We start from the raw sequence: 21,362 nt of genomic DNA, 5'->3' as shown, positions 1-21,362 counted from the left end.
AGCTGTGTCTTAAATCTTACCCAGAGGAGATTATTAGAAATATCAAAGTTTATGAAGTACTCAGAGTAGGGTATGCAGGGACGTTTGAGGTAGAAACATACAACTTTGACTTAGATGTTGGAGTTCTGCCATTGGTGAGTTAATATTTGTTACAGTATAATAGATATAATAGACATACATGCAAATGCCTTACATTTTCTCATTTAATCTTCTTAAAAATCATATGAGGTAAGTACTTCTGCAGCTGCATTTCCTAGAGAAGAAGTTAAGTAACTCACCACTTTTACACAGGTAAGGGAGAGAGCTGCCATCTGAAATCAGGACTGTAGAACTCTAAAGCCCAAAGCCTTAACCACTTGACTCTGCTGGTGTGAACCAGCTACCCGGGTTTACGGAGACCTGCTTGACCTCTCCAGGCCTTGCCGCCACCTCTTACAGAACGGTGAGATAATATCTATTGTTCCCACCTGAAGAGCGGAGAGTCATGAGATAATGAGGGTGGATCGTAAAAGGTTATACCAATGTAAACTATTATAATTCTAATATAGGTAAGAATTGTAAAAATAAAATAATTATATAACAAGACTATTATTTACATGAAATGTGGATGTATGTCAAAATTTATCTTGGTGAATGTTTTTGATTAATTCATCTATTAATTCATTTTTAAACAATCTTAATTGAGCCGCTTGAGTAAGTAGAAAAAGACTTGACTTTAGAGTTCATCACTTGGAAACTGAGGATCAACTCTGTCTTCCTATAGCTGCGGGAACTTGGTCAAATCCCTCAAACCCTCAAAGCCCATATGACAATAGCCAGTTCAGAGGACTGTGACAATTAATCAAGATGATATAGGTGCTCAATAGATGTAAGCTTCTTTGCCTAACCCGATTTCTTACTGGAGTGAGAGTAGTATAAAGTTTACAAGATAAATAGAAGGCAGATGCCAATATAACTTTAGAATTTGAGGAGAGTTAGGACTCATCTAATCCAAATTTCTCTTTATGCTGATGTAGAAGAGGAGATTAAGGGGACTGATCTAAGACCACACAGCCAGCTAGCAGCAGAAGCAAGACTGTAACCCAAGTCTTCTAACTCCCCCCCTTTTTTAAAAAATTGAGTTAAAATACCACGCATCCTGAATGCCTCTGAAAAATGATAACGTGAAGTCTTCATGTCCTAGCATTAAAGGAACACACATAATAGTTTTAAACATGTTGTTTAGAGATACAATACGTGAATCAGGTTTTTCTGAGAGGCACAAATCATTTCACAATCGTTCTGCCATTGCATAGTTGACGTGCCACATGTGAATCATCCCCCTCACAAAATATTCCCCAGTTTATCTCATAAACACTCAGAATCTTCGCATGGTTCTTGTCCTCAAAGAGTTTCCTCTAGATCTATGGACATAAAATGTGAACATGTAAAAATGTTGAAGAACAGAGAAATGTGGTTTAGAATTACTGCCAAGTCAATGATACATATAACTATAAATGTATGTCAGTGGCCTGGCCATGTGGCTCAGTTGGCTGGAGCATTGTCCCATACACCAAAAGGTTGTGGGTTACATCCCCAGTCAGGTTGCATATGGGAGACAACCCATCGATGTTTCTCTGTCACATCAATGTTTCTCTCTCTCTCTCCCTTCCTCTCTCTCTAAAATTAATTTAAAAATAGCCTCAGGTGAGTACTAAAAAAAGAAAGCATTTTGCCCTGGCCAGTTTTGGAGCATTGACCCACAGACCAATGAGTCCTGGGTTCGATTCTGGTCAAGGGCATATACCTCAATTGCGGTTTGTCCCTGGTCCTGGTCGGGTGGTGTGGGAGTCAACAAGTCTCTCTCTCTCTCTCTTTCTCTCTCTCTCCCTCTCTCTCTCTCTCCCCTCCTCCCACTCTATCTACTGATAAATAGAAATATATACTTGGATGAAGAAAAATAATAATAAAGCATTTCAAAGAGAAAGTTTTTTTTTTGTTGTTTCCAGAAATATCTCAGGAAGATGAATGTCCATCTTTGTCTTAAAGATGTGTGATATTCAGATATAATAAAAGGAGGGACATTTTGGGCAAGGATCAAACTTGAGCAAAGCTTTAGAGAATGGAATATGAAGAGTGCATTTAATTAGCTATCAGTGCCAGCTGAGTGCTGGGACATGTCGGGAACTGCTGGAAGATTAGGTAGGAAAAGTGGATGGTGACAGCACAGGACACCCTAATGTTGCCTTAGTGAGTGGGACTGGGGAGCGTCACCACACAGAGGGCAGGTTTATCTGGTGGTGCTGTGTTAGCCAGGTGAAGATGGCCCCAGAACACAAGTGGCGGTTCATTCCAGTAAGCTCCAAGGATGGTGGCCAAAGGACACATCTCAGAGATATCAAAGAGGATTTAAAAACCCTAGTGAGTTAGACAAGGAAACTCAAAGGTGATTTTTCAAGTATGTAACAATAAGATTAGTAGTAGTTTGACAAAAATAAAACAATCAGGAGAGGGAAGCAGGAAGGTACTTCAAGACAATAAACGAGCTTCTAGACTTCATGTTGTTGATGTGATGGTGAAGCACAAATGTCCGGGAGTAACATACATATAAGGGGCGGTCACAGAAATCTAAATTCCAATGGCGCTGAAAGCCTCGTGTGCCAGCTTGAACCTGTGAAACTAAAGCATTCTGAAAAATTTAGACACGAACACTCTAAAATATAAAATTCAATCTGTCACTAATTGTTTACATTTGATCATTCTTTCATAATGAACTGAAGAAAGAATCTGCCATCCCATGTATTTTTACAAGTAAAGAAAAATAATGTTTTTCTAAAGCCATTAGTGACCTCTGAACTCATCTGGTAGAATTCGTTTAAAGTGAGGAATAATTCACATACTGTAATGTGTAAAAATCTAGTGATTAGTTTTCACACATGTGGGCATGTGCTCATGTGAAGACTACCAAAATCAAGATATAGAACATTTATAGAACCCCCAAAAGCACCCAAGAAAACTCTCTCCTAGACCACACCCCCAAGAGTGACCACTGTTCTGATCACCATCACATAGATGATTTTTACCTGTCTTGAACTTCGTATTATTTGAATTTACTTGAAATGGATTTGCCAACATTTTATTATGGGAAAATTTTAAACATACACCAAAGTGGAATAATTTTACAGTGTACATCATATATGTATATATATTTGTCGTTCTTGTATTTATTTTCTCTTATGCTAAATTTTGCACACCATAAAATACAGAAGGCATAATCTTACAATTACAGTTAACCATTTAGATTTATATCATTGTTTTTAAGTGAACAAAAGCCAAAACCAAGAAGTTAAAAGACACAATTAAACATGCATGCTGTGGTTTCCTCCTGAAAAGCTACGTATATTAATTAGCTTGTTTAGTTAACTGAACTTTTATTTAATTTTTTTTGCATTGGTGGAACATTGGACTGTACATCCACATCCATATATTTACACCCCCAATTTTACTTTAATTTTAGTTTTTATCCTCAGTTGAGGACAGTTTTGCATTTATCTTTAGACAGAGCAGAAGGGAGAGAGGCAGGAAGAGAGAGAGAGAAATATCGATGGGAGAGAGACACATTGACTGGTGTCCTCCCACCCACCCCAACGGGGGCCGGGGACAAACTGCAACCAGGTACCTGCCCTTAGTGGAAACTGATGCTCTAACCACTGAGCACACCGGCCAGGGCCCAATTTTAATTTTTAAAGTTTCAGTCTACCATCTTGCTTTTGTTCTCTATTCATTCCATCTCTTCAATAGTTTTATTTCTTTTATAGTCTTCTTTCTTGATTAATTATCCTTTTTATTCCATTTTAAATTAATTATTGACTCTTTATCTAAACTTCTTTTTCTAGTAGTTTTTCCAGAGTTTATTTTTTGAATTTATCTTTATTGCTGAAATTATTACATATGTCCCTCCTCTTTTCCCCCATTGACACCCCCCTCACTGCTCCCGTCCCCTTACCCTTATGTCCCTGCCTTCATCAAACTGTTGTCTGTGTTCGTTGGTTGTGCATATATGTATATCAGTTCTTCGGTTTTTCTTTCTTCATCTTCCATGCCCCTTTCCTCTGAGGTTTGTCATTCTGTTTCCTACTTCCATGTCTCTGGATCTATTTTGTTTGTCAGCTTAGTTTGTTCATTGTATTCCATAAATAAGTGAGATCATTTGGTATTTGTCTTTCTCTGATTGGCTTATTTCACTTAGCATAATACTCTCCAGGTCCCTCCATGTCATCTCAAAAGATGAGAGATCTTTCTTCTTTATAGCTGCATAGTATTCCATTGTGTATATGTACTACAGCTTTTTTATCCACTCATCTACTGATGAAGACTCGCGCTGTTTCCAGATCTTAGCTATTGCAAATAGTCCTGCTATGAACAGAGCGGTGCATAAATTTTTTCTGATTAGTGTTTCAGGTTTCTTAGGACATAATCCTAGAAGTGAGATCACTGGCTCAAATGGCAGTTAAATTTTTAATTTTTTGAGGAAACACCATATTGTTTTCCATAGTGGCTGCACCAGTCTGCATTCCCAACTCCAGAGTTTATTTTAATTCAATATTTAGTTTATTAATTTTATGGTAAAATACACTTAAGTACTGTATGTGTAATGAAAGACCTTTATTCTTTTTTTATATTAATTAATTAATTTATTTTTGTTACACGTTTCTCCTTTTTCCCCCACTGATTGCCCCCTCTCCCTCCCTCCCTGCCCTGTTCCCAGCTTTGTTGTCCATGTCCATTGTTCATGCATACATGCATATAAGTTCCATGGTTTATCTCTCCCCCACCACCCCCATTTCTGGGGATTGTCAGTCTGTACCCTACTTCCACATCTCTGGGACTACCCCATTCCTCAGACTATTAGGTTCATTATATTCCACAAATAAGTGAGATTATATGATATTTGTCTTTCTCTGTTTGGCTTGTTTTGCTTAGGATAATACTTTCCAGGTCCCTCCATGTTGTCTCAAAGGATAAGAGATCTTTCTTTCTTACAGCTGCATATTACTCCATTGTGCATATGTACCACTGCTTTTTTATCCATTCGTCTACTGATGGACACTTGGGCTGTTTCCAGATCTTATAAATAGTGCTGCAATGAACATGGGGGTACATATATTCTTTCTGATTGGTGTTTCAGGCTTCTTAGGGTATATTCCTAGAAGTGAGATCACTGGGTCAAATGGAAGTTCAATTTTTCATTTTCTGTGGTAACACCATAGTGTTTTCCACAGTGGCTGCACCAGTCTGCATTCCCACCTACAGTGTACAAGAGTCCACTTTGCTCCACACCCTCGCCAACACTTGTTGTTTGATGATTTGTTGATGGCGGCCATTCTGACAGGTGTGAGGTGATACCTTGTTGTTTTAATTTGCATCTCTCTGATGATTAGTGATGATGAGCATTTTTTCATATGTCTCTTATCCATTTGTATGTCCTCTTCAGAGAGGCATCCCTGTCTTGTTCCTGTTCTTAAGGGAAATGCTTTTAGTTTTTGCCCATTGAGTATGATGTTGGCTGTAGGTCTTTCATATATGGCCTTTATTGATATGATCCCTCTATTCCCACATTGCTGAGCATTTTTATCAGAAATGGGTGCTGGATTTTGTCAAAGGCTTTTTTGACATTTATTGATATGATCCTGTGGTTTTTATTCTTCATTTTATTTATGTGGTATATCACGCTTATTGATTTGTGAATATTTTACAAGCCTGGCATCCCTGGGATGAATCCCACTTGGTCTTGGTGAATAATTTTTTGGTGTATTGCTGGATCCGATTTGCTGGTATTTATTCAGGATTTTGCCATCTATTTTCATCAGGGATATTGGCCTGTAGTTTTCTTTCTTTGTAGTGTCTTTTTCAGGTTTTGTAATTCGAATTATGCTGGCTTCATAAAATGAGTTTGGAAGTCTTCCTTCTTCTTGAATTTTTTGAAATAGTTTGAGAAGAATGGATGTTAGTTCTTTGAATGTTCAGAAAAACTCTCCCGTGAAGCCATCCGGGCCTGGGCTTTTGTTTGCTGGGAGAGTCTTGATTACATACAGTATTTAATTTCGTCTGTTGTTATTGGTCTGTTCAAGTTTTCTATCTCTTCCTGGTCCAGTTTTGGGACACTATGTGTTTCTAAAAATTTGTCCATTTCGCTAGATTGTCGAGTTTGTTGCCATATAATTGTTCATAGTTTTTGTTAACAATCTTTTGTATTTCTGTGGTCTCAGTTGTTAGTTCTCTTTCATTTCTGATTTTGTGTATTTGGGTTCTTTCTCTTTGTTTCTTGGTGCATCTAGGTAAGGGTCCATAAATCTTGTTTATCTTTTTGAAAAACCAGCTCTTTGTTTCATTGATTTTTTGAATTGTTTTTTTTTTTTTTTTGGATGCTATGTCATTTATTTCTTCTCTGATCTTTACTATTTCCTTCCTTCTACTTGCTCTGGGGTTTTCTTTTTGTTTTCTCTCTAGTTCTTTAAGTTGTGAGGTTAGTTAGTCTTTTCGAGATTTTTCTTGTTTTTTGAGGTAGGCCTGTAGTGCTATGAACCTCCCTCTCAGAACTGCTTTCGCTGCATCCGATAGATTTTGTGTTGTTGTGTCCTCATTTTCATTGGTTTCTAGGAACTTTTAAATTTCTTCCTTGATCTCCTTGGTAGCCCATTCATTGTTTAATAACATGCTATTTAGCTTCCATGTTTACAAATGTCTTTGCATGTTCTTGTGCAATTGATTTCTAGTTTCATGCCATTGTGATCTGAGAAGATGCTTGATATGATTTCAGTCTTCTTGAACTTGTAGAGACTTATTTTGTGTCCTAACATGTGGTCTATCTTTGAGAATGTCCCTTGTGAACTTGAGAAAAATGTGGATTCTATAGTTTTGGGGTGTAATTCTCTGTAGATATCTATTAAATCTATTTGCTCTAGTGCTTCATTTAGAGTCTCTGTTTTTGTGCTAATTTTATCTAGAGGATCTAGCCAGTGATATCAGTGGGCTGGTGAAGTCCCCTGCTATGATTGCATTGCTGTCGATTTCTCCTTTGAAGTTCCCCAGAAGATTTTTAATATATTTTGGTGCTTCTATATTGGGTGCATATATGTTTATCAAGGTTATATCTTTCTGTTGGATAGATACTTTCAATATTATGTAGTGGCCTTCTTTGTCTCTAGTTATGGCCTTTGTTTTGAATTCTACTTTATCAGATATGAGTATTGCTACCCCAGCTTTTTTTTTCCTTTCCGTTTGCTTGGAAGATTTGTTTCCATCTCTTCACTTTCAACCTATGTGAGTCTTTTGTTCTGAGGTGGGTCTCTTGTAAACAACATATAGATGAGTCATGCTTTATTATCCTATCAGCTTCTCTGTGCCTTTTTATGGGAGCATTCAATCTATTTACATTCAAGGAGATTATTGATGTGTACTTATTTATTTCCATTTTTGTCTAGTGTGGTGATATTTTTCTTCCTATTTCTCTTGCTGATTACAGCAGTCCTTTTAACATTTCTTGCAGTGCTGGTTTGGTGCCAATGTATTCCCTTAGCCTTTTTTTTTTTTTTTTTTTTTGTCTGAGAAGCTCTTTATTTGACCTTTTATTTTGAATGATAGCCCTTGCTGGTAGAGTAGTCTTGGATTCAGGTCCTTGTTTTTCATGACTTTGATTAATTACCTCATGCCATCCCCTTCTGGCCTGTAGTGTTTCTTGTGAGAAATCAGCTGAGATCCTTATGGGGTTTTCTTTGTAGGTAACCTGTTGCTTCTCTCTTGCTGCTTTTAGAATTCTCTCCTTGTCTTGAATTTTTGGCACTTCTGTTACTATGTATCTTAGTGTGGGCCTGTTTGGGTTCTTCTTACTTGGGCCTCTCTGTGCTTCTTGAACTTGAATGACTTCTTCCTTCCCCAAATTAAGCTAGTTTTCTGTCACTATTTCTTTAAGTATATTCTCTAACCCTTGCTCATTTTTTTCTTCTTTGGGGACTCCTATGATCCAACTGTTATTCTGTTTCCAGTTGTCTCACAGTTCTCTTAAGCTGTTTTCCTGTTTTTTGTTTTTTTTTCTTTTATCCTCACCTGAGGATATTTTTCCATATTTTGTACAGATAGAGTGGGAGGGAGAGAGAGAGAGAAACATCGACGTGAAGGGACACATCGAGTGGCTGCCACCCGCACGACCAACCAGGGCCGGGGACAAACTGCAACCGAAGTATGTGCCCTTAGCGGGAACCGAACCCGGGTCTCTCCGGACCGCAGGCTTACGCTCTAACCGCTGAGCCAAACTGGCCAGGGCTGTTTTCCTCTTTTTTAATTATGTTTTTCCTTTTGGTATTCTGATTGGTTGAATTTTTCTACCCTATCTTCTAATTCACTGATCCTGTCCTCAGCTTCTTCTACTTTGCTATTTAGACTCTCCAATGTGTTCTTTATTTCTGATATATCATTCTTCATTTTTTCTTGGTGGTTTTTAATTTGCAACTGGTTAATTTTCAGCATTTCTATGTCTTTACTCATGGTGCTCATGTCCTTAACACATGCTGTTGAGATTCCTTAAGATCATGGCTCTGAATTCTAGTTCTGTTAACTTGATTAACTGCACCTCATTTATCTCATGTTTGGTAGAGGTCTCTTGTTATTTCATCTGGCTTTTGTTTCTGTATTTCACCATTTTGGCTATCACAGTGGGCTTTGGGGCCTGCCAAATTTTCCCTGTGGGTGTTGGTGTTATGCTGTTTGTGGCTCTCTCTACTGGGTTTGAATGAGGCAGGAAGGACCCACTTTAAACACCACTGTCAAGTCTTAACTTTCCTGGTCAGAGTTGCTAACACAGGGAATGATTGTTAACCTCTAGCTTTTTCGCCTGGAGGCTATTAGTAGTGGTCTCCTGAAGAACCTTGGTTTCTGAGTTGCCTGAAAAACTGCCTCAGGTGCTCAGTGTAAGAGGATTTCCTGAGGGTGGGGCAGATGTTGGTTGTTAATGGGCCCCCATTAGCATTTCAATGGCCACCTGTTGGGATTAAATTTCCAAGGGAGGGGCTTCTGCCTCTCCCCAGGGCCCTGGGAAGGAGTAAGATGACCTCAGTCCTGCATGGCTGCACTCAGCAAAAGCTCTGAGTGCCCTCCAAATCCCGAGTGTCCCCACACAGTTCCAGTCCAGTCTGCCCTCTCTCTGCTGGAGGTCAAGGTGAGTGGCTGCTGCCAATTTAGCCTCTGTCTGGGCTCTGTGCTGTGGAGCTACCTGGAACTTTAACTTGAGGGCACCTCTGCCAGCTAAGGGTGGCCGAGGCTGTGGCAGCTCCAGCTGAGGGTGTAGCACCCAGCAGAGGTTGCAGGACCCAGCAAAGACTGCAGGTTCCAGCCAAGGCCTCCACAGGTCCCAGCTGAGGGTGCAGGTCCCAGCCGAGGGTGCAGGTCCTATCCGGGGCTGTAGGTTCCAGCCAAGGCTGCAGGTCCCAGCCAAGGCTGTACGTCCCAGCCAAGGCTGTACGTCCCAGCCAAGGGCACAGGTCCCAGCCAAGGCCGCTTGTCCCAGCTGAGGCTGCAGCAGGTCCCAGCCCAGGCCGCTGAGGACGATGGGCTCCGCCCCCCCCCCCCCCCCCCGCGTCCTCGCAAGCCTACCAAGATTGAGTCAGTGTCCCTGGTTATGTGGCTCTCCAAGCTGCCTTTCAGTTGCCCCTTCCTGACGATTTGTCTTTATTTTCATTGTAATCCAAGTTTGGACCTGGGAGATGATCCGTTCAACTTCCATTCACTCCGCTGCCCTTTTTTCTCCTTCTATGAGACCTTTAGAACAGTAAACTTCTATTTCTCCTCCTGTTATTTGTCCTTTTGCTATTTATACAACTTACTTACACAAATGTAATAAACCCCTAAAACAAATTTCTATTTTTACTCTAAAGAGTAAATTATCATTTAAATAAATTTAGAAAATTATTTTCAAATGTGTTCTTTTTAAGCATTTATACACATGTTTAACCATTTCCTGTCCTTCATTTCTTTGTATAGGGAAAAATTTCTATCTCTATTATTTTCATTCTGCTTAAAGAATTTATGTCATCCAGCTGGTGTGGCTCACTGGTTGAGCGTCAACCCATGCACCAAGAGGTTGCTGGTTCAATTCCTGGTCAGGACACATGCCCAAGTTGTGGGCCCAATCCTCAGTTAGGGGCATGCAGGATGCAGACAATTGATATTCTCTCTCCTCAATGTTTCTATCTCTCTCCCTCTCACTTCCTCTCTCTCTACAATCAATAAAGAAAAAAAAAGTCTGTTATCAATTTTATCTTTGTTCCTCTATATGTCTTATTAGTTTGGCTGCCTTTAAGATATTTCTATTTATCACTGGAATAAAATTTAAACAATTTATTATGATATGTCTTGGAATGGTTTTATTCATTTTATTCTACTTAAACATATTTAAGTTTTGTTATTTTTGTGTTTGTTGTTTTCAGCAAATCTGGAAAAATTTTCACTATTAATTCTTCAAATAATTTTTGTATCTCCTATGCCCTTTTTTTCCTGGGACTTCAATTACACATATGTTAGACCTATGATATTGTTTCACTGTACACTGATGAACTGTTCATTTTATTCAATTTTTTTTCTGTGTTTCAGAGTTGTTTTTACTGCTATGTATTTAGGATCATGAATCTTTTCTTTTGCAATGTCTAATCTGCTGTTAATCTCATTCAATGTATTTTTTCATTTCAGGTATGTTCATTTCAATTCTAAAATTTGAATTTAGGTCTTTTTAATATCTTCTGTTTTTCTACTCATTATGATAGTGTTTTTTTGAACCCTCCTGGACATAGTAAATATATATAAAACACTTATAATAGCTAATTCTATTGTCTGTATCAGTTGGATCTGTTTTTATTGATTGACTTACCTCTAGTTTAAATATATTTTTTTGATTTTTTACATGCCAGTTTTTAAAAGAAAGAAATTTTAAATTGTGTTAAAATACAAATCAAATAAAATTTATCATTTTATTCACTAAGTGTGTATTTCACTATATAACATCATATGCAAACAGTCTCTAGAACTATTATCTTTTAAAATTTAAAATTTATTCCCATTAAAAATAATTTCCTATTTCCTCCTCATTCCAGACCCTGGCAACCATTATTCTACTTTACTTTCTGTTTTTATGAATTTGACTACACTAACTAAGTATGTCATATAAATGAAATTTGACATTTTGTGACTGACTTAGTTCATTAGTATAATGTTCTCAAAATTAATCCATGTTGCAGACTTCTTTTCCTTTTTAAGGTTGAATACTATTCCTTTGTATGTCTATGCTACAATTGTTTTTTCTTTCACCAAAAGATGGATACCTGTGTTGCTTCCATCTTGAGCTATTGTGAATAAAACTGCTGTAAACACGAGTGGACGGTGCATTACTGGTAACTTTTTTTTTAAAATTCCAAACCTTTCAAATTTTACCTTGCCAAATGATGGATTTTGCTGTATTTCCTTAACAACGAATTACTTGGAGTCAATTTGATCATGGCGTAGGATTGGTTTTAAGGTTTGTTAGAAGCATTCTAAGCATTTTTGGTTTAGGTCTAATTTGAGCCCCATCCTGAGGCAACATGCTTTTTTAAAACATTAATTTATTTTTGTTACACATGTTGTTCCTTTCCCCCCCACAGATACCACCCTCTCCCACACTCCCCACCCTCTACCCAACTTTGTTGTCCATGTCCATTGTTCATGCATACATGCATATAAGTTCTGTGGTTTATCTCTCCCACCACACCCGTTCTTCAGAGGATTGTCAGTCTGTACCACACTTCCACATCTCTGGGACTACCCATTCCTCAGACTGTTGTGTTCATTATATTCAAAGAATAACTGAGATCATGTGATATTTGTCTTTCTCTTCTTGGCTTGTTTCACTTAGGATAATACTCTCCAGGTTCCTCCATTTCGTCTCAAAGGTAAGAGATCTTTCTTTCTTACAGCTGCATAGTACTCCATTGTGTATATGTACCACAGCTTTTTTATCCATTTGTCTACTGATGGACATTTGGGCTGTGTCCAGATCTTAGCTATTGTAAATAGTGCTGCTATGAACACGGAGGTACACATATCCTTTCTGACTGGTGTTTCAGGCTTCATAGGGTATATTCCTAGAAGTGGGATCACTGGGTCAAATGGAAGTTCAATTTTTAATTTTTTGAGGTAACACGATATTGTTTTCCATAGTGGCTGCACCAGTCTGCATTCCCACCAGCAGTGTACAAGGGTCCCCTTTTCTCCACACCCTCACCCACACTTGTTCTTTGATGATTTGGTGATGGCGGCCATTCTGACAGGTGTGAGGTGATACTTCATTACTGTTTTAATTTGCATCTCCCTGATGATTAGTGATGTTGAGCATTTCTTCATATGTCTTTTAGCTATTTGTGTTTCCTGTTCGGAGAGGTGTGTATTTACTTCCTCTGCCCATTTTTAATTGGATTCTTTGTCTTCCTTTTGTTGAGTTGTATGAGCACTTTATATATATTGGAAATTAACCCCTTATCTGATATATCATGGCAGCTATGCTTTCCCATACAGTGGGTTGCCTTTCCATTTTGATGATTGTTTCTTTTGCTGTGCAGAAGCTTTTGAGTTGATATAATCCCATGTGTTTATTTTCTCCTTTGTTTCTGTTGCCTTAGGTGATGTATCAGTGAAAATTCTGCTGTGTATGATGTCTGAAATTTTGTTGCCTACAGTTTCTTCTAGGATTTTTATGGATTCATGAGTCACATTGAAGTCTTTTATCCATTTTGAGTTTATTCTTGTGTAGGGTGTAAGTTGATGGTCTAGTTTCATTTTTTTTGCATGTAGTGGTCCAATTTTCCCAACACCATTTATTAAAGAGGCTATCTTTCCTCCACTGTTTGCTCTTGCCAGCTTTGTCAAATATTAATTGAGCTTATTGTCTTGGGTTCATTTCTGGGTTCTCTATTCAGTTCCATTGATCTATCTGCCTGTTCTTGTGCCAGTACCAGGCTGTTTTGATTACAATGGCTTTGTAGTATAACCTGAAATCTGGTAATGTGAATCCTCCAACTTTGTTCTTCTTTTTCATGATTGCTGTGGATATTCGGGGTCTTTTTTGGTTCCATATGAACTTTTGAAGTATTTGTTCTAGTTCTGTGATGTATGTCCTTGGTATGTTGATGGGGATTGCATTGAATCTATAGATTGCTTTGGGTAGGTAATATGGACATTTTCATGATGTTAATTCTTCCAATCCATGAACAAGGTATGTGCTTCCGCTTCTTTATGTTTTCCTCTATTTCTTTTTTCAATAACCTGTAGTTTTCTACAAATAGGTTCTTTATTTCTTTGGTTAAGTTTATTCCTAGGTATCTTAATTTTTTTGCTGCGATGGTAAATGAGATTGTGTTTTTAATTTCTCTTTTTGTGAGTTCATCATTGGTGTATAAGAATGCCATCGATTAGTTGAGATTAATTTTGTATCCTGCTACTTTTCCAAATTCATTTATTAAGTCTAGTAAATTTTTGATGGAGTCTTTGGGGTTTTCTTCTTATAGCATCATGTCATCTTTAATAATGACAGCATCACTTTCTTCTGTTTAATTTGGATATCTTTTATTTTTTCTTCCTGTCTGATTGCTGTGGCTAGGACTTCCAGTACTATGTTAAATAAGAGTGGTGAAAGTGGGCATCCTTGTCTTTTTCTTGTACTTATGGGAAATGCTTTTAGTTTTTGCCCATTGAGTATGATGTTGCCTGTAATTCTTTCATATATGGTCTTTAGTATGTCAAGATATGATCCCTCTATTCCCACATTGCTGACCATTTATATCAGAAATAGATGGTGGATTTTGTCAAAGGCTTTTTTGGCATCTATTGGTATGATCATGTGGTTTTTATTCTTTATTTTGTTTATGTGGTGTATCACGTTTATTGATTTGTGAATTGTACCAGCCTTGCATTCCTGGGATGAATTTCACTTGGTCATTGTGAATACTTTTTTTGATGTATTGCTGGATTTGATTTGCTAGTATTTGTTCAGGATATTGGCATCTATGTTCATCAGGGATATTGGCCTGTAGTTTTTCTTTTTTGTAGTGTCTTTTTCTGGTTTTGTAAATAGTATTATGCTGGCATCATAAAATAAGTTGGGAAGTCTTTCTCCTTCTTGAATATTTTGAAATAATCTGAGGAGAATGGATAATAGTTCTTTGAATGTTCCATCAAATTTCCCAGTGAAGTCATCTGGGCCTAGGCTTTTGTTTGCTGGGAAAGTCTTGATTACATATTCAATTTCTTTTGTTGTTATTGGTCAGTTCAAGTTTTCTATCTCTTCTCCGTTCAGTTTTGGGAGACTATGTGTTTCTATAAATTTGTCCATTTTGCTTAGAATGTCGAATTTGTTGCCGTATAAATGTTCACAGTGTTTGTTAATGATCCTTTGTATTTCTGTGGTGTCCGTTATTTCTTTTTGTTCTTTTGTGTATTTGCATTCTCTCTTTTTATTTCTTCGTGAGTCTAGCTAAGGGTCCATCAATATTGTGTATCTCTTCAAAGAAGAGATTGTTTTTTGTTGTTGTTGGGGGGGTGGTCTCCATGTCATTTATTTCTGCTCTGATCTTTACTATTTCTTTTCTTCTACTTACTGTGGGGTTTTTATTTTGCTTGCTCTCTAGTTCTTTAAGTTTTGAGGTTAGATAGTGTTTTAGAAATTTTTCTTGTTTCTGGAGGTAGGCCTGTAGTGCTATGAACTTCCTTCTCAGAACTGCTTTCACTGTATCCCATAGATTTTGTGTTGTTGTGTGTTCATTTTCATTGGTTTCTAGGAAGTTTTTAATTACTTCCTTCATCTCCATGGTAACCCATTCATTGTTCAATAACATGCCATTTAGCCTTTATATTTTCTTTCTTTTTTTTTTTTTTATCCTCACCCGAGGACATTTTTCCATATTTTGTTCAGATAGAGTGGGAGGGAGAGAGAGAGAGAGAGAAACATCGATGTGAAAGGGACAGATCGAGTGGTTGCCACCCACACGACCCAACCAGGGCCAGGGACAAACTGCAGCCAAGCTATGTGCCCTTAGCGGGAACTGAACCCGGGTCTCTTCGGACTTCAGGCCGACGCTCTAACCACTGAGCCCAACCAGCCAGGGCAGCCTTCATATTTTCAAATGTCTCTGCATGTTCTTGATGCAATTGATTTCTAGGTTCATGCCATTGTAATCTGAGAAGATGCTTGATATAATTTCAATTTTCTTGAACTTGTAGAGACTTATTTTGTGCCCTAACATGTGGTCTATCTTTGAGAATATCCCATGTGCACTTGAGAAGAATATGAATTCTGCAGTTTTGGAATGTAATTCTCTGTAGATATCTATTAAATCCATTTGATCTAGAGCTTCAGTCTGTGTTTCTTTGTTAATTTTTTGTCTAGAAGATCAATCCAGTGATGTCAGTGGAGTGTTGAAGTCGCCTGCTATGATTGTATTGCTGTTGATGACTTCTTTGCAGTCCTCCAAAAGATTTTTAATATATGCTGGTGCTCCTATTTTGGGTGCATATATGTTTACCAAAGTTATATCTACTTGTTGAATAGACCCTTTCAATATTATGTAGTGGCCTTCTTTGTCTCTAGTTGTGGTCTTCATTTTGAATTCTACTTTATCAGATATGAGTATTGCTACCCCAGCTTTTTTATTTTTATTTTTTTCCGTTTGCTTGGAAAACTTTTTTCCATCCCTTCACTTTCAACCTGTGTGAATCTTCTGTTGTGAGGTGGCTCTCTTGTAAATAACATATATGTGAGTCATGTTTTCTTATTCAATCAGCTACTCTGTGTCTTTTTATCGGAGCATTCAAACCACATTTAAGTTGATAATTGATATGTACTTATTTGTTGCCATTTTTGTTTAGTGTGGTTCTCTTTTTCTTCCTATTTCTTCTACTACTTACAGCTATCCTTTTAGCATATCTTGCAGTGCTGATTTAGTGTTAATATATTCCCTTAGCTTTTTTTTTTTTTTTTTTCGTCTAGAAACTTCTTTATCTGACCTTCTATTTTGAATGATAGCCTTGCTGGGTAGAGTAGTCTTGGATTCAGATCCTTGTTTTTCATGATCTTGATTACTTCATGCCACTCCCTTCTGGCCTGTAGTGTTTCTGTTGAGAAGTCACCTGACAGCCTTACGGGGTTTTCTTTGTACATAACCTGTTGCTTATCTCTTGCTACCTTTAGGATTCTCTCTTTGTCTTTAATGTTTGGCATTTTAATTACTATTCTTCTTGGTGTGGGCCTGTTTGTGTTCTTCTTACTTGGGGCTCTCTGTGCTTCTTTAACTTGCATGCCCTCTTCCTTTACTATGTTAGGAAAGGTTTCTGTCACTATTTCTTCAAATATATTCTGTAAGCCTTGCCCATTTTCTTCCTCATTTGGAACTCCTTTGATGTGAATGTTATTACGTGTCCAGTTGTCTCACAGTTCTCTTAAGCTATTCTCCAGTTTTTTTAATTGTTTTTTTGTTTTGGTTTTCTGATTGGTTGATTTTCTCTACCCTGTCTTCTTATTCACTTATCCAGTCCTCAGCTTCCTCTACTCTGCTGGTTAGTCCTTCCAATGTGTTCTTAATATCTGCTATGTCATTCTTCATTTCCACTTGGTTGGTTTTCAATGTTTCTCTACCTTTACTCATGGTGCTTATGTCCTTACTCATGCTGTTGATCTTCCTCAAGATCATGGCTCTGAACTCTACCTCTACTAATTTCCTTAACTGCATTTCATTTATCTTCAATAGAGTTCTCTTTTTTTTTTTTTTCATTTGGGATTTGTTTCTTTGTTTCACCATTTTGGTTATCTCAGTAGGTTTTGGATTTCCCCAAAATTTCCCTGTGGATGTTGGCATCCTGCTGTTTGTGGGTCCCTCTACTGGATTTGGATGGGCCTGGGTTGGCCCTTGTTAAACACCACTGTCAAGTTTTACTTTCCCGGGTACATTTGCAAGCCCAGGAAAGGTTCAGTTATCCTCTAGCTTTCTCCTGGAGGCTAGTAGTCTCAGTTACTCAGTGCCTTGGAATGTGGCCCTAGTGTTCTGCCTAAGAGGATTTCCAGAGGGTGGTGTAGATGCTGGTTGTTAATGAGCCTCAATTTGCATTTCTTTTCCTCACCTGGGAAACGCTTAATCTCTGAGGGGTAGATGTGGGTTGCTGCTTTCCCCCAGTTCTGGGATGGAGCACACTGGCCACCGTCCTTTGTGGCCACAACTCAGCAAAATCTCTGAGTGTCTGGGGTGTCCCCACAGAGTCCCAGCCCAGTCTGCCCTCCCTCTGCTGTAGCCCCCAGGTGACTGTGGCTATTTTATTGGTCTGACCCGGCTCTCTGCGCTGTGGAGCGGGTTTGGTCTTTATTTCCCAAGGGCACTGCTCGCAGCTAAGACTGCTGCTATCCGTGGGCTCCCAGCCTGCCACCCTCTCACTCATCCCCAATTTCTCCCAGTGTCCCTGGTTATATGGTCCTGTCCTGCTGCTTTTCTGTTGCTTTTTTCTGAGGATTTGTCTTTATTTTAGTTATTATTCCCGTTTGGTCCTGGGAGATCATCTACGTAGCATCTATTCACTCCGCCTCCATTTTTCACATTCTCTAAGCCTATCTTGTGCACAGCTGGATCACACAGTCCCTTTGGAGACCCAGCTCTATGCCTATGTTATGGGATGCTGGGTCACACAGGCCTCTCTGGTGCTTCAGCACCCTGCAGGTCCCATGGGTAACTGGATCACACAGTTCCTGCTGGGTCACACAGGCCTCTCTGGTGCCCCCACACCCTGGAGGTCCCATAGGTGGACAGCTGGATTGTACCATACCATTCTCTCTAGGGCTCTGGCTTCCCACTGCTCTTGTGGGCTACTAAACTGCACAGGCCTCTGTGGAGCCCCAGGTCGTGCTGCTGTTTGCTGGGGAGTGCTGCTGCCCCATCCGGCTCAACTCCTGCTCAGTTTTGCTGTCCTTTTTGGGGATGGGTCTCAGCTGCTGGTCTGTGTTTCTGTTGCCTGGGGATGGATGTCTGCTCCCCAGCCTCTGTTGCTGGGGTTATATCTGGACTCTGACTGGGCTGCTACTATGGGGGATGTGCTGGGCTCCTGGCTGTCAGCAGCTACTGTGACTGGTACCTTGGCAGCTCCACTACTGTGCACTGGTCTGTGTTGACACAGAGTGTCCACTGGTCCGATGGTGCCAGGTGCACTGGAGGGCTCAGGTTGCTGGGCCCTAGCCGCTCCCACTGCCTCCTCCCAGGGAAGACTCAGGATCTTCCAAAATGGTGGGACCTCCTTGCGTGCAGGGAAAAGTGCCCTGAAGGGCCGCTTACCGCATTAGCCGGCTGCTCTGTCCACAGCACAGGAACCTTCTGCTCCGCGTCTCTGCACTGCTCGGGTTTGGTCGTCCACCTTCATGTCCACTCACACTCTCTCACACACTCACTCTCCCTCCGGTCTTGCCCGCTGCCATCTTCCTCCTTACCCCAGTTTTTTTTTTTTTTTTTTTTTTTTTGCAACTAGCTTTTGAAGACTCACATGATGCTCCATACATTAGGAAGTCTTTTCACTTAATCCATTTAGAGAATAAACTAATCTTGAGCCTGAGTGAGCTTCAAGAATTGTTTTGCTTCCTGATTTCTGGTTGTTCTTTAACTGGCCTGAGGCAGTTTTCTTCTTCACATTTATAGAACATGCCCACTACCTATAAAAGCTTCCTTATTCTCCTTTGAAGTGAAACTCCTGCCTCTAATTCGATCCCCAGTGTTCTGATCTCTATAACTTTAGTTTTATCATTTCCAGAATGTTATATAAATAAAATCTGGCATCTTTCACTGAACTTAATGCTTTTTAGATTTATTCATGTTTTTTTCATATACCAGTAATTGTCCCTCCCCCCCTTTTTTTTGGTGAATGGTATTTTTTTTTGGTGAATGGTGTATGGAAGTAAAATAATTTGTTTATCAGTTCACTAGTTGATGAGTGTGTGTGTTGTTTCCAGAGTTTATAATTAAGAATAAAATCACTATAAACTTTTGCATGTAAGTGTGTGCTTAATTTTATGAGAAACAGCCAAACTGTTTTCTAAAGTGGCTGTACCATTTTGTATTTTCATCAGCAAAGTATAAGCATTTTAATTGTTCTGCACCCTTGCCACTACTTGATATTGTCAGTCTTTTAGATTTTAGCCATTTTGTGGTGTATAGTAGTATATCATTATGACTTTAATTTAAATTTCCTTAGTGACTCAAAATACTACTGAGCCTCTTTTCATGTGCTTACTTGACATGTATATTTTCTTTGGTAAACTATGCATTCCAGTATTTTGCACTTTTTATTAATAGATTGTTTTCTTAATATTGAATTTTAAGACTTCTTTATACATTATGAATGAAATTCCTTTGTCAGATATAAGTTTTCCAAAAATTTCTCCCATTATGTGTCATGTCTGTTAATTTTCTTAGTGCATTTTTAAAGGCGGAAGTTTTAAGTTTTGATAAATTTCAAATTATCAATTTTTCTTTTGGATGATTTATACTTCTTTATTTATTTATTTTTGGTAGTCCTATATGCTAAATGTTTGCCTAACTTAAGATTGCGAAGACTTTTTCTTGTTTTATGTTACAGTTTTAGCTTATATTTTTGTGTCTAATAACATTTGTAGATAATTTTTGTATATAATGCAAGTAACTGTTTTATTGTTGTTGTTTTTATTGTTTGTGCATATGATGTCTAACTTTTCTACTACTTTTTGACTTTTGAAGGCTATTACTATTGTAAAGGTTTATATCCCCATATAAATTTCTTGGTCTCATCAGTGAAAATCAGTTGATAATGTATGTGTAGGTCTAATTCTGTTCTATTGATCTATAGGATTGTCCTTATGCCAGTACCTTACTGACTGATTACTGTACCTTTGTGGCAGAATTTTAAATCAGGTAGTGTAATTTCTCTAAATTACTTTTATTTTTAAAAATTGTTTATTCTGTCTTAGGCCCTTTGCATTTTCACATAAATTTTAGAGTCAGCTTATGAAGTTCTAAGCACTTCATGGAATTTTTCTCGGATTATGTTAATTTAAATTTCCTTAGTGACTCAAAATACTACTGAGCTTCTTTTCATGTGCTTATTTGACATGTATATTTTCTTTGGTGAACTATGCATTCCAATATTTTGCACTTTTTATTAATAGATTGTTTTCTTAATATTGAATTTTAAGACTTCTTTATACATTCTGAATAAAATTCCTCTATCAGATATAAGTATAGATCAATTTGGAGAGAAATGCCTTTTTAGTAACATTGAGTCTTTTGATCCATGTACACAGCTTATCTCTTCATTGACTTCAGCTTTCTTTAAGGTCTGTCTGTTAGCAATGTTATGTATTTTTAGTGTATAAATTTTTGCACATACTTGGTTAGATTTATTACTAAATATTTCGTATTTTTGAAGCTATTTGAAATGGATTAAATGATTTCAGTGTTCAGCTGATTATTGCTACTGTTTAGAAACACACATAATTTTTGTATATCGTCCTTTGTGTATTAGTTTTCTAGGGCTGCACAAACTGGGTGACTTAAAACAAGATAAATTTATTCTCTCATCTTTCTGAAGGCTCAAGTTCCCAAAGCAAAGTGCGCAGGACTGGTTCCTCGTCACTCAGAGGGAGAATGTGTCCGTACCTCTCTCCCAGTTCGTCCTGGTTGCCTGCGGTCCTTGGCATTCTTCGGCTCATCGCTGCATTATTCCAATTTCTGCTTATTTTGGCACACTGATAATTTCCTCTCTGTGAGTTTCTGCGTTCAAATATTCCCCTTCCTGTAAGGACACTGATCACTGGATTTAGGGCTCACCCTAATGTCAGGTGGCCTCATTTGAACTCGATTACATCTGCAAAGATCCTATTTCCAAATAAGATCACATTCACAGGTACAGAACATATATTTTTAGGAGACACAATCAAACCCATCACACTTTGTGTCCTACAATGTTGCTAAATTTACTTTTTAGTTCTATATATATATATATATATATATATATATATATATCCTAATATATATATATATATATGTAGATTATTTTTGTGTTTTCTGTATAGATGCTAAATCAGTTTACTTCTTTCTGAAAAACCCCAGAGCCATATCCAAACAAAATTCCTTTATATTTACCACTGCCTTCTTTCATTGCCATGGGATTAAAATTTTCCTCGCTTTAAATTGTTTCTGTTGGTTGTAATCTTCACTAACAACCCTTAAGTTGACTTTTTAAAGTTTTTTCAAAATTCTCTCCATGCAGGGTGTTATTCAAATCATCAATGCTTTTTCAGCTGT

At 38.1% G+C, this 21,362-nt stretch overlaps 1 long non-coding RNA gene across 1 annotated transcript; it reads left to right on the top strand.

The window, feature by feature from the left end:
- Positions 1–299: 299 nt before the first annotated feature.
- On the top strand, positions 300–21,020 carry LOC118640081. The gene is made up of 3 exons (XR_004961331.1): positions 300–442; positions 19,906–19,970; positions 20,647–21,020. It is a non-coding gene; the product is annotated as an uncharacterized LOC118640081 (long non-coding RNA).
- Positions 21,021–21,362: the final 342 nt, after the last annotated feature.

This window comes from Molossus molossus, unplaced genomic scaffold, assembly GCF_014108415.1.
Source record: "Molossus molossus isolate mMolMol1 unplaced genomic scaffold, mMolMol1.p scaffold_m16_p_22, whole genome shotgun sequence".
NCBI classification, from domain to species: domain Eukaryota; kingdom Metazoa; phylum Chordata; class Mammalia; order Chiroptera; family Molossidae; genus Molossus; species Molossus molossus.
Note: the sequence above shows the minus strand (reverse complement) of the source record. Positions and strands in the feature narration are given on the sequence as shown.